A 13,297-nucleotide genomic window follows, 5' to 3' on the forward strand; every position below is an offset into this window, starting at 1 on the left:
AATTGCAATTTGTCTTCACTTTTAATATCTTTTTTTTAAAATATTTGACCAGTTTTTACTCATCTGATTTGAAAACGAGTTATTTGTCAGTTTGTTTTGTAGCTTTTACTGTATATAAAGTTGGAAATTAAGCAGTAGGCTAAGCAAAACCTCAACCACTGGGTTTGTGGGGAACTCTGGTTTTAATTTAGCTATTGCTATTGCTAATTTAATTGATCAAAATATAATAGCTAGCCTGCTGGCTAATAGCAGCATGTTATCAATTTTGCAGTCAAAAGAGTAATCCTATGCTGTTAATTAAGCACGAGAAAATTTAATTATTTGGCTGTCCTTCAATGATCATGTTAACTGTGTCTGAATATCCATCAAGTCTGTTTTTGAATCAACTTGCCTATTAAGACAAAAATTACAGCCAGCGTACTGACTCCTTTGGAAGCAATTTATCCCACAAAATAATTCATTTTTGATAGATAGTATTAAATGAAGGTCAAAGGACATGTTTTTTTTTTTATTTGGTTATTAGTTTTTGTAGTTATACAATGAATACCTCCCTGACAGGGTCAATCAACATTGAGAATGCATATATTTTATATGATTGGGCTATGTGCAGGTCTGACACTCGTTTAATATATTTATTTACATAACATTTCATGAATAGTTGATGCTGACTTATTATCAGCAAACTAAACATGTCAATTAGAAACCTGTTTTCATCCTTTTTATTCATTTGCCCAGGAAGGATCTCGGTTTGCTGATAGAGCCACTCCCAATCTGCCAAATAAATAGCAGTCATAAAACTCACGTCTGCTGCACAGGATGGCAGCAGGTTTACAATATATGTCTGAATAAATCTATGAAAGGCAGCATTGCCAAGTCTTCTGCGATGAAATATACTAATAGCGCCACAGAACGTCATGTGTGGAAGCGGATGGGATGTGACGCCTTGGCTCCCATAGAAATCAAGCAATAGCGGATTTATCATCAGGAAGGACGAATGGAGCTTTTCGGGAAAAGAAATTTTTTGGCTGGAGGTCTCGTTGAACTCGTAGTTCAATAAGCTGTTTAGCCTGCAAATGTGCAGAAGATGAATTTGTCACCAAGGTCTACTCGTATGGAGGCTCAGCACAGACGCCTGTAGCAAGGGTACCAACATCAACCTCTTTTCCTCTCTCTTCCCATCCTCCTCTCCCTTACGACTTTAAAGCAAAGAAGAAAGCTTTCTGCTTCTGCAAAATGTCCTCATGCAAAAGCCTCATGACAACAAATATTTTGCAGGAATCAGATCTCAGCTAGAAAGGTGCTGCATATCAACTGAAAATTAGAGAAACATTTAACCACACATGGTGAAATACTTTTTGGGGAAATGTGTGGATGATAAAATGAGACATGAATGGCAGTTAACTGGTTCAAATATCTACATACTGTTGAGTACACAAAATGGAAATGCTCTACTATCTGGAAATATAGTAATTCGTAAATTACAAACAGCATATTTTTGAGCTAATATATGCTTAGCCTCTCCGTGACCCCCAAGGAAAAAAATAAAATAAATCCTCGCTCCGCCAGTGAGCCTACTATCTCTTCTTAACTCCATTTTAGATTCAAATATTCCAAACATGCCATTCATAATTTTCTAAAATCCAAAAATAAAGATTGATATGATTTCATATCCCTATTTATTTTCCCAGGCAACAAAGCGCAGTTAAATTGTTATAATAAAAAAAAAAATCTCTGCTGTTATAGCTTTAAGGAAGGAAGTTGAATAATATTCCCAGTGAGATTAAGCAACGCTGACAGAGGGCAGACAGTTTGCAGTTGGGTAGAGACTCAAACTGCATCACTTCTGTCTGATACCGTAAGGTTGCTTTGAGGCAAGACTGACACTTGCTAAATGTGTCGAATGTATCAAGCACGCCGGTGCTATCTTGTTCCTGTGAAACCTATAACACGCTATTTCCTTTTTTGTTGTGTACAACTATGTCAAACAACTTGTCGGAAATAGAGCGGGGGTAAAACAATCAACATCAGTCAGGTGTCAACTTGAGAGTTTTTGCACTTTTATACCCATTTACAATGAGCAGGAATGATTTCAAACTTAAATCTTGTCTGTAATTTCCAACAGGAAGTAAACATGCAGGTTATTCATGAACGTAAGGCCTAATTGTTTTCTATGTACAGTATAAAACCTGATTAAAACAAAAGCTTGGTAAGTTTCTAAAACCATGGAGTGTCTCTGGAAGGTGTAAAAGAATTCAAAGTCCCAATGGAATTGAAATCGATATTGTACCCATTGTCTTTCATCATTCACATAAACTAGGAAGCCTGCCACTGCATACAGACTAACACAAAAGCAATGTTTTGTTTTTTTCCATTTTGTTAACAATTCAACCTTCGCAGAGGTTTTTTTTTTCCGCTCTACTGAGTTGTTTTAGTAATGAGATGGAAAGACAAGACTGACTAATGACCAGGCGAGCTTTGTGTCTTGAGCTCCTCATACAATTGCAAATTTCAATTGCTTGCATATCTATTGATGTATGAATAAGGCATGCAAATCAATTCAGAAGCACTCTGCAGTATGGCAGCTGAGGTGCAATTGAGGATTTGATTTTTTTTTAAGATTCAAGGCTGCTCTCCGTGACTGCCACAACGTCCAAGGGTTGGCCATCCGGGAAAATCTTATCCAACTTTCACAAGATGGTCGCCTTTGGAGACGCCATCTGTTTGTCAAACACACGTTCGCTAAGTCAAGTTATTGCAGCAAGCTTGCTTCAATCTACTGGTTGTTTAGTCACACAATAATCTTTTTTTTTTTTAAATCAGAACTGCTAATTTAACAATCTCGATATAGGCCCTTTCGTGGTGTTGATGCGAGAGTAATAACTCGGTTTTATCTGAATGAATCATTGCATATTTGTGCCGAAAATCAGTCCATCTAACATTGCTTGAAACAAAGATGAATTCAGATGCTGACTTTTCCTATTGGTTACATTTTTTTGCTGCTTCAGCAAGCACAAAGCCCCTCCCTGTTGCTCTGATTGACAATCTTTGTTGATTTCATCTGTCAGTGTCATAAAACCGGACAGCTTTACCATCTTAATGACAAGTTAATGGTGAGAGGGAGCAGGGGCGCTGCTGCAGGGCTGATTTATGCAGTATTTCTGCTCACGTCTATCACAGTAATCAAATGGGTACCTGGTGTTGGGGGCGTGGCTTCAAAGGAGATGCATGAACCAGAACTCATGTGACTAACTGTACTAGAATTTATATACCAATGACAGGTTAGCAATTACTATTAAATTGCATCTAACTTTCCATCACCATCACATTTGACTTATATTTTCATTAATCACCGCATTGCATCTTGATTATAAATAAGAATAGGCCTTTTTGGATCACCCGCCAGCTAAACCTGCATTTTCAATCAAGTGGCCTGGCATAAGCAAGAAGAAGAGAGAGAGAGAGAAAAAAAAAGAGTCTATTGTTTCACGACCGCGCTACCGAGCACACAAAAGATTCCAAATAGTGTATTGCTGTCTTCTCGTAATGCACAAAAGGAGGTGTAAATTTGCACAGATTTGGGTGAGGAACACAATATTGGCAGTGAACACACGTCAATCAACTATTGCCTACCGGAGGAATGGAGGCGAGGATGCTGTCGCTCTCTCTTTCTGCAAAGACGCTCGCTGCACGGGTCCCTCGCGGTGCTCCCGAGCCAGGTGTGACCGCAAGCTCAGCTCGCTATATTCCCATATGTTCTCGCCGGCTCGATTCAAAAATCTCCGGTGAATCGGTGACTGGCTGGTCCGCGTGAGCTGCCAGCTTCTCATGTGTGGCAGCGATGCTCCCCCTCCGCCCCTGTATCTTCTCGATGCGGCACTGGACTGCCTACATACTCGTAAAAACGTGCGCCGTCCAACTTATTATGGCAATTAGTCGCCGGAGCCAACCGCGCTCGCTCATGCGCGCCCTTTGGAAGGATTGCAAAAAAAAAAAAGATTCTGGCGCTCTATTGTCACAGAGGCGAGGTGGGGATAAAACCCAAGAGACGCAGAAACGTGCTTTATTTCCCTCTGAGGAAGAGGCGGACTGAAGCGTAAAGGATGGAGAGGATTAACAGTGAAAGAGGCACATCTCTCTCTCCCTCCTCTCTCTCTTTTTTCTCTCTCTTTTCTATGCTAGTTTGTGAATGAAGCAGAATCCCTCTACAGGATTTGCATTGACTGCAAAAAAAAAAAAGCTGCATTATATTTAGCAGTTGTACTTTTGTTTCATCATTGCACATTTTCCTAAATTGCCTGCACATCTGCTTCGGTCTCCAGAGTGATGTGGACCACTGAAGGAGGAACCAAGCAGGGTGTGCAGTACCATCCCCACTGGATGCTCCGATTTGACGCCTGGCATGATAAAAGCAAGACCTGTCATCTTGAAAGCGTGTTCGGAATCGCCTTGGCTTTTTTTTTTTACACTCATGTGATCTCTTTTGTTTTGCTCTATTGTGTTGTGCAAAAAATCTCCTGCAATTATTAGCCGTGATCAGAATGCTCCTCAAAGCACAATGCAGAGCATCAGCAGATGCTATCAATGATTCAGCAGGTCTGAAAAATGAAAATGGAGCTACTCTTGTGCTCGTGGTGCATCTGTCAAGTTTATACCTCTGTGTATGAGAGAGAGTATCGCAACGGGATGTTAAAGTGTGACAGCGTAACGTCGACGATAACATTAGCCACGTCGAAGTGACTTTTGCCGTGAGTCACTGAGAGATGGAGCTTGACAAAAATAAAGTTGGATGCTGCACACTCGTCACTACTGGTAGGCTGAAAGAGCAATTTCAAAAAAACTAGCATCCCAAAAACCAGCAATTGCTTAGCGCCAGATGGTTTTATCGTTTTTGCCTTATAAAGAACACTAATGCTTTGTTTTTGTTGTGTTGGCAGATGTCCTAAACTCCTTTCCTTGATCCGTTTGCAATCGATCGGATGTCAGTCCATGAGCCATTGTGGTGGTAAATATAATTTATCATCAGCAAAGTGTAGTTAGACCTCTAAGTGGCCACCTGAGTGTTATTTGATATACAATTTTTGGGGTCTACTTTAAAGCCTGTGTCTGACAATGAGAACATATTTGTGGTATGGTTGGTAAGCATCAGGAACAAAAGGGGGTGACTGGGATGATTTTCAAAGTCACCTTTCCCCCCCCCCTTCCCACTAATCTGGAGGAGAGCTCAGCACGCCGGACCCGGAAAAGGAGCTAGTGTAATATCTGACCGCCCATATGACATTTCGTTTATTATTCTCTCCCCCACTGTCACCATTTTCTGTCTTTGCCACTTTTGCCTCCTTATCTCCCATCCCTCCATGCCCGTCTCAGTGGGAGTAGGAGTGTAATTATGCAGTCAGACAGTGTTACAGTGTTTACAGACGCAAAAGTGCCTTAATTTATTCCAACTGTTAGCAGTAATTCCCTGTTTTAATTTATAGCTCGTCCCCCTGTTGGGAAAATGGGAGAAGGAGATAGTGGGAGCGAGAGGTGGAGCGTATGGATGTTGTTTACAGAGGGGAGTTCAAACTGATGGTGGAGTGGTTCATTGGTTTGACTTTCGTACGTTCGTGGCAATGTCAATGTGAGTTGATTGTCTGTCTCGCTGATATGTTCAATTTTTCACAGCGACAACTAATCAAACATTTTTTTTTTCCAGTTGAGTATATCAGATACTTAATAGGCAAGATGACAATTTGTTACTATATAGCACTTAACAACAATGACAGGCTTCTTGGAATAAAAAAAATGATCATCATTATTATCATTTTACTCTGGAGTGAAAATAAATAGGTATCACTATTTAATTACGGTTTTCCCCTTATCTATATGTGGAATGAATGTAATAATTAACAAAAAATAAATAAAATATGAGCAGCGACACCAAATTTTATCTATTTAATGTACTTGTAGTATCGGTGCTTGGTATCGGTATCAGCGATAACTCAAGAATTGAATATTTGAATTGTATCAGGCTGAAAAAAGTGGTATCAAGCATCCATTTCCAAAAGTATGTTGAAAAAAACAAAAAATAAAATGGCAGCACATTCAAGCTTCACACAATAGCTTTGTTGCTCCTACTCAAGGTCTTTGCCAAAACTGATGTCTTACAAAGACATTTATGACAAAGACGTTAAACCATGCCTGCGGAATCAAGCCAAGAAAACACAATTTGTCATTACTGTCAGCTAATTTACACTTTCATTCATTGCTTGAAGAATGATTTAGCTCAAACCCAAACTTTAAAGGCCTCTCAAACCATGCACATTGGGAGAAAACTTGGCATCACTAACCTCTGTAGCGCCAATTCACAACCACTACAATCCTTATTGACATTTTAGAAACCACAAGGTTTGTCACAATACCTTAATGAGCCGGCTAAAACTCTTATGTCAAGATAGCCGAGAAAAATAACCCGCTGAGCTTCCTGCTCGGAAGCAGCATGAGAGTATATTTGAAAAAGACAAGTTCACATCCAATTCAAAACAACAATAAAAAAAAGTCAGCTTGAGCTTGTGAAATGATTTCCAACCAGTAAATGTTGGCTGGTTGTGACCCAAATATCAATTCTTATTTCTTATCATCAAGGATAAAACGAAAAAGAAATAAGGATATCCAAGAGTCAAAGCCATAAACCTCATAATAAATTTATCAAAAGATGAAAATAAATGAAATAATGGTGAAGAATAAGAAATTAGATATTGCTCATTAGCATCAGAGAGAGATTCGACTTGTCAAAATGCACGTCAAAGGAAATGATTGAAGATGGTTTTCCAGGTTAATAAATCACATCATATCAGCACATTCCCCAGACGACGCGACTGAGCAGAATTAGAATCTCACCAGATCTAATCGACCATTTCGAAAGAGGTTACCCGTAATTTTCCAGTCATGTCATTACATCATTGCTATTCTGTCAGCATTTTTAAAATAATAGTATTAATTATTTGGAGTTTGTTGTAGCCAGTTTTGTTTCACAATTTTCAAAGCGATTAATGAACCACAATACAGTACACAGTTTATTTCCCTTCTCCTTCGACTCCATTCTTGCAACGTGCTGATTTTGCACAATCGTAACCATCTTAGCACTATCATAAAAGTGAGCTTCTACGATCTTCCCCGTCGCCGCTTCGTTCTTCTTTATGTACCATAAGGTATCCTCGTTCATGCCATAATGGCGGGATACGGCAACATAAATGTTTCTACTTTGTTCATGACCATGAGGTTTAACTTCTCCTGGAACGTCATAACCTTCAGGTGCTTAGGCTGTTTGCTAGAAGCCTTAAAAAATAAAATAAAAAAAAAAAGAGCAAGGTGTTTGAGCGGCACAATTGAAAGAATGTAGAGGTTATTTGTAAGTGTAGAATTTATTTATTTATTTATTATTTATTTAAATCTATCTAAGAAAAAAACATGCTATAAATTACAAATAAATTAATAATAAATAATAATAATAAATAAATATATATATATAAATATATAAAATTTATTAGCAATTTGCATTGCTGCAAAAGGCCATTCACTGTTAATAACATTGCCACAATTAGCTTTGTGATGGAGACCGTGGCACAGATAGCTGCGTAGACGTTAATTGTTCATTAAGGCTCAAGGTCAACAGGATTTGTTGAGATGACATCATGTCGAGCAGTCGCAATACAAGGACACTGCGCATCAGAAATAATTAGTTGCATTTGTTGAGGCTGATATCATCTAGTGAGGATTTATTTTATAGTTTGTTGGATTAAATATAATGAAACGCATTGACGGATCGGCATGTGCAATTCAGCTGCTGGTCGTGAAGTGCTGCTTCTATAAGTGAAAATACATTTACATTTCTAAGGGGGCTCATTTTTCTCTTCAGAATCCAAGCTGGTTGAGAAGGAGTCGTTCTACCCCTGTTGTCATGGTAACAAAATCCAGCTATTGCATCATCCCGGTTGCTGGGGCCAATTATTGTGTGTAGTTTGAGGGAATGTTGTGATTCATTTGCGATCGACGACACAATCAGCACATCTAAAAAGCATCAGGAAGATAAAAAATCTGACCTGGTGTTAAAATGCAATAAATACAAAATACTTTTTTGTATGAGCATGTTTTTTTTCATCTAGACAAAATGATTCTTGCTGCTTGAACGAGATGGAATAAAATAACCTTCATGCGGTTCGGGAAAAAAATAAAAAAATCGAACAAGACAAACTGCAGCTGATTTTTATTCACCCCAGCGCGGCCTCATTGCCATTTTGAACTCAAATGCTTTGCCCATCCGGGTCACTTATAAGACGGTATCAAATAACAATATTAAATGTTATGCTGAGTCGCCGCTGGGCAGAGAGGTCGAAAGTTTTGTATAGAGCATGAATAATTAAGAAGCCGAGCGTATTTTAGATGCAATTATTGGTCTTGAAATCCAGGAAAAATATTAATAATTAATTACAGTATGATTTCCCAAAATCAATTGGAGAATAATTATTGTACAATAGGCTTTACTTTTTTTTTTTGTTATATTGAGTGAAAAACTGTTTGGATGAATTCTGAGAAATTTCTCACCGACTTGTGTATGAAATAATTTAAGTTGTGTATGATCTCATTTATTTAAAATATTTGAAGTACATTTCAGTCATTCTTTTTCCTCAATATAAGCATCATTGCAAATAACCAAATAGTATTAATTAGTTATAGTAGAGATTACTTTAATTTACCAACAATGTACAAAGACGTTCATCACATATGAAGACACACATTGGTTTAATTTGTGCAGGATAATAAAAACATGTTAAAGCATCATGGCGGTGACTGTTGAGTGAGGAGTTCCAATTGTCATTTTCGACTTTATCCCCGTTGCCTATTCATGGAATCAACAAAGCGTTTAACCCAACCACAATGGGTAGTGGTCCATTACAGCGTGATAACATTCATCTGATTCATTCACACTACATTGAGCAGAGTGGGATCACTCAACTACAGCCACAGCAGCTGTCAAATTCAACCCGAATGGCCCGCTATTGCCAATAAGTTATGCTCAGCACATTTTGTTTGTCCTTGTGGGTCGTTTCATTCTATTTGTTAATGTGATGCATGTCTTCGAATGGTGCTACGAGGGGGAAAAAAGAGGAATGGAAGTGTCACACACACAGAATGCTGTAACAGGCTCCTGAATTGCAATCCTACAGCACTGCGTTGTGTTATCTCATCTAATTTATTTTAGTTTATATATATATATATATATATATATATATATATATATATATATATATATATATATATATTTTTTTTTTTAAAATAATATATATTTTTATATATACGCACATACGTATCTATGTATATATACATATATATATTCTTTTTATTATTATATATTTTTATATATACGCACGTAAAAATATATATATATATATATAAACAGACAGCACACTGCCTTTTTTTTAAATTATATATATATATATATATTTTTTAATTATTATATATTTTTTATATATACGTACATAAAATATATATATATATATATATATATATATATATATATATATATATATAAATAAATAAATAGACAGCACACTGCCTTAGTTGAGAGTTTGAGTTATTCAAAGTATTATCAAGCTTCATTTTCCACCATTGAAGACATATTAATCAAAGAGTCCTTTTCGGTGATTCCAATTAAGGGTGTGATTTTCCACATGGCTGAACTGACGTACTCGATCTCACGACATACAGCTGGGTAATATTATAGAGGCAGTGTAGAGAGATAAAATCTGCACATATTGCTTGTGCAGAAGTGGAGAGTTTCTTTGGCTCCTCATAGATCATCCGTAGTGTCGTCACAGACAAGGGGTTGCATCACGGCCAGCCAAAACAAAGAAGCCAGTGCACTGGCACCATCAAATTCACATTTCTCTTCTTCAATGGTGAAAGCTTTTAGAGGAATAGACAAAGAAAATGATTTGTGGGCTTTTCAAAAGCTTGTTTAGTTTATTTCAATGCCAGATGGGCTCCTGAATTTTTGGAAATCTTCTAAAATTTGAGTTTGTATTTAATTGCTTTAACGAGACTCAAATAAGCAACAATATCTTCGCAACACTGATGATATTTGCTGGTATCATCCTGCACAAGAAACTATTCATGTGCAAAAACTAGAGATGAGCATTGCAGAGTAACTAAATTAATAATAAAGCCACTCCAGCACACAATTCTTCGCTTAGCGTAAACTCTTCACCTCCTTTCTGACCATATACACACATATTTCCATATTCACACAATCTTCGACTCAATTCTCCTGCAGTATGTAAAGCATCTCATTAAAATGCCTCACTATTTTGCACAAGGGCAAGAATGCACTCCGGGTCTCCTTCAGCCATCTTCGCCGAGGCCCGAGCGATGGCTGCGGGCGTTCCGTTAGCCGCCGTATACATTAGCGTCAGCTAAAGAGCAGTTTAGAGACTTTTAATAAGAGCAGCGCACGACTCCACACAATCCACTTATTGTGTTTTGCCTTGAAACGCCGTTTGTGCCGTGCCCAGCGTCGGTCTTGCATGCGCCTGTAAATGCACTCATGCATTTCAAGGGCTTGACCCAGATCACAGAGAGACATAATAACCAATGACAGGTTGTCCTTTTGAAAGCCCAATGTCCCTAAAAGGCACAATGGCCATTCCCTGCCTGCCATTCCATCTCCAATACCCAAGCGTAAAAAAGCCAGTCCGGTATAGCGACACTTGAAAATCCATCTTGTGCCTGTTAAAAAGAAATCCACTCACTAACTCCTCATCTTGATATTCATTAAAGCTGGAAGATATTTAAATCTCAAAAAGAGAGGCTTTTTATGGCCGCTCAACTCCATTAAAAGCAACAATCTAAATGTGCCACGCTTCATTTTGTTACACCTTTTTTTTGTGTGTTTGGAAGACTTATCAGAAAATGTAACGCTCATGCAGAAGATCTCAGTCTAAATATATCTCAAATTAAATCGTTTTTTTTAAGCAAGCCTTCTTAAATCATATGTATCCATTATACATAGCAACGTGTCTGCACATCATTAAAGATGCATCCGAGCAGCTAATCCCAAAGACTTTAGCGGCACTCTTCGGCAAACAAAGATCATGTTTTATTCACCGTGTGTCATGTTGTGACACGGCACCCTGTATCCACAAATTCCACTGCTCGGAGTTATTCCAAGCTAATGGGCCTAAAGTCATCCTGAGTGGTGTCATGTGAAGGACACATGAACTATGTGGAGTGGAAGTGATAGATCTAAGATTGTGGTCTCGCGAGATGGAGTCCAAAAGTGTGGAGCAATGAGATTTTTTTTTTTTTTTTAATGATGGCAACGACAATCCTGAGATGATTGTTGTTGTTCAGCATCCATAATTGATCATAAATAGTATGTGCCTGTCCAGAATAATCTGCATCACAGGATGGTTAGTATTCATCTCCTTTCCATGATCTAGTCTGTTAAGGTTTCTCAGAGCTTCCTGAAGCGTTTAACCTTGTCAGAGATATGCTGGATCTATTAAGATTTCTTGAAAGGGTTGAGAGTTACAGGCTCATTCGAAATGACTTCCATTTTTAATAAACTGCTCACACCCCTGCGAGATCCGATAGCAAGGACGTGCACATAACAGAGATGTCTTATAATTTATAGTGAGGAAAAAAAAAAGAAAAAAAATCATTCCAGCCTTATTTTCATTGTCAATTAGATGGTGTTTCTTATAAAAGAAAGTCTCATAATTCTTTCAAGGTTTATGTCACTAAAGCCTATTGATGGATGCAACAAAAAGCAAATTCTAAATTTAAATCACAAGTGGATGATGACGCAATACCTTGACAGCCAATCAAAAATCGACAGTATCAATTGCCAAGTCATACTGCCAATACAGTAAATATAGAAAACTAGCGGCTAATGGTTAGCCACCCACGATAGCAGCAAATCACCGCATAAGTGTAAGGAGGATGAGGTTAATTGAATTGGGAGGAGTAAAAACTATAGGGGAGCCGGGTTTGAAATTGTGTGAGAGTTGGAAAACCTTTTAGGCTTCTTAATCAATACTCAATTTACCCTGACGCATTGTGAAGGCTCTTTTACCGCCATGTCTGTGGTAAAGACAAATGTAAATTTTTTCTGGCCTATTCCATTAACTCATATTAAAAACAAATGTCACATTTAGAAGAGCAAATATTGAGCAAGCCTGGGGCAGCACCACTAAATTGCACTTTTTTTTTATCTCATCTTCATTCACTCAACACAATTCCAGCAAAATCTCAGTGAGCAACATTCAGCTGTTATGTATTCAGAAATGCACACAAATTATAGATAAATTATTTTCAATCACAGTATTCACCAAATCTCCAAACAAAAAAAAGATAATTACAACACAGGCACCGCTGATCAAAACACAGCATAATTATCTTTATACAAGCAGAGTATGACTCATCTTAATACTGGACCTCATTGTGTCGGAATTATTTTTGGGAAAAATATTTCAAAAGAAAAATAGCTCCATGAGGTATTTCGAGTATCTTTTTGTAAGATTCTCACGAGTTGGCTGCTACAAAATTTGCCAGTATAAATGCCACCTGGGTCCAAAGAAGACAAAGGTCAGAGGTCAAAAGCAGTCATCCGCATACACTGTTTTCAAAAGGTTCTATCCACTCATGCCCTCAGCAAGTCATGTGATTAAAGAGATTCCTTTGCCCTGCAACCAGACCACCCGCACAGACCAACTGCCCAAAAACCTGCCAGGGGATTTGAACTCCAGACCTCTCATGCATACTAATTAATTTAAGCTTTAACTACTGTTGACCCTCAAGTGATGAATAAATTTCTCACATAAGAGTTATTGAGGGAGGTTGGGTGCTAGAAAATTCAATCATTATATCAATTGTATTTAGAAATTAGCTGTAAACAATTATGCAAGAATTGCTTTTATATTATAAACAGGGGATCCAAAATTTGTAAAACACAAATGCATCAATAATCACAAAGGGCAGAACAGGAAGAAAGTAGGGGATCAATAATTTTGACAAACAATGCAAAATATAGTCAAGTAGATGGAAATTAGCAAAAAAATCATCTCATCTCAGCAAATACAAACAACAGCAAGGTTAAAATTTCTGTTTGTGTTTCATTCACGTACTCACCCTGCACCATGCGGCCTTGGATTTCTCCTCTCCATTTGTTTGTTTCTTCTTGCCACCTGTAATCAAATCCCCAATTCCCACTTCCTGTTTTTTTTTTACCTTCTAAGCCACACCCAACTGAAGCAAACTT

The 13,297-nt window shown here is 37.8% G+C and overlaps 1 protein-coding gene across 3 annotated transcripts in view; it reads right to left on the reverse strand.

Annotated features, from left to right (window-relative positions):
* flrt1a (fibronectin leucine rich transmembrane protein 1a) overlaps positions 1-13,271 on the reverse strand; it is a 42,849-nt gene extending 29,578 nt beyond the window's left edge. For 2 of the 3 annotated variants that reach the window (XR_015862963.1, XM_088397996.1), the window contains exon 1: positions 13,168-13,271. The gene's annotated coding sequence lies outside the window, so the exon portion shown is untranslated. Of the gene's footprint in view, positions 1-3,630; positions 4,080-13,167 lie in introns of those variants that run through there. The other variant, XM_088397997.1, reaches the window with a different exon arrangement.
* Positions 13,272-13,297: the final 26 nt, after the last annotated feature.

Source organism: Syngnathus floridae, chromosome 15 (genome assembly GCF_059516105.1).
Source record: "Syngnathus floridae isolate MCC-2025c chromosome 15, RoL_Sflo_1.0, whole genome shotgun sequence".
Lineage (NCBI taxonomy): Eukaryota > Metazoa > Chordata > Actinopteri > Syngnathiformes > Syngnathidae > Syngnathus > Syngnathus floridae.